Genomic DNA, 948 nt, shown 5'->3' with positions numbered 1-948 from the left:
AACATAAGGAGAACAAGCATCAGCTCTAATTTGGGTAAAGCTGTGCTGTTCCTCCCAGCCTCAAATCTCTTCCCACCCCAAACTTCACGCCTAAACTGACAGGGACCCTCTCTGCCTCAGGACAGTGGCAGAAGTGGTCAGTCAAAACCATGGATCCAAGGACATCCCCATCCAGCGCTCCAGCTGGGAGCCAACTCACGTGAGGGGTCCCATTTGCTCCTCTGAGAAAGTTTGGCTGAGAAACCTGAGGTTACGTCTGTGCTAAGAAATAACCCCCCCTGCAGCGGTTTTCCATTCAGCTTTACATAAACCTCCAGAAGAGCTGAGGAGACATACACATACGTCTCCAAACCATCCAGGTCTATCTGCCTCCAACCATGACTCCAAGCCTGTTTTCCTTTCCTCTTCCATCTGTCCACCTCCCATCACACAGTAAGAATTTAAAAATCTACCAGAATTTAAAGAATTTTTAAAAATCTACGACCAGAAAGATCTTTCCAGCCTGTGTCTGCACAGTGGTGTGGGGATTGCTCTGTATTTAAAGAACAAAGTGACTACAATAATACAAAGAAGTAAGACCTTCAAACATTGACATCTGTGAGGGGGTTCTGCTTTTCCTGGTGCTCAGATGAGGTCTGCCCAAGCAGCCTGGAAAGACGTGGCAGCTAGAGAAATCAGCATTTCTGTGCTGGGGAAATGCCTTCTGGATCAGGAAAAGAGTGGAATTTCTCACTGTCTGAAATCCTCTGAGGTGAAACACATGTCAAGATAAAAGGCTGCTCTGGAAAAATAAAACTGAATGCCCTGTTCTACTTCTATACGGGAACTTTCTGACTTCATTTTAAAAAAATGCCATTTATAGGAGATCTATATATTTTCCACATGAAATGTCATTGAAACCAGCACTTTTTTTTTCTTTCTTTTTTTTTTTTTTTTTTTTTTTTTTTT

This window comes from Athene cunicularia (assembly GCF_003259725.1).
Source record: "Athene cunicularia isolate RWA chromosome 3 unlocalized genomic scaffold, athCun1 chr3_part1, whole genome shotgun sequence".
Classification (NCBI taxonomy): domain Eukaryota; kingdom Metazoa; phylum Chordata; class Aves; order Strigiformes; family Strigidae; genus Athene; species Athene cunicularia.
This window is presented reverse-complemented; position numbering follows the sequence as displayed.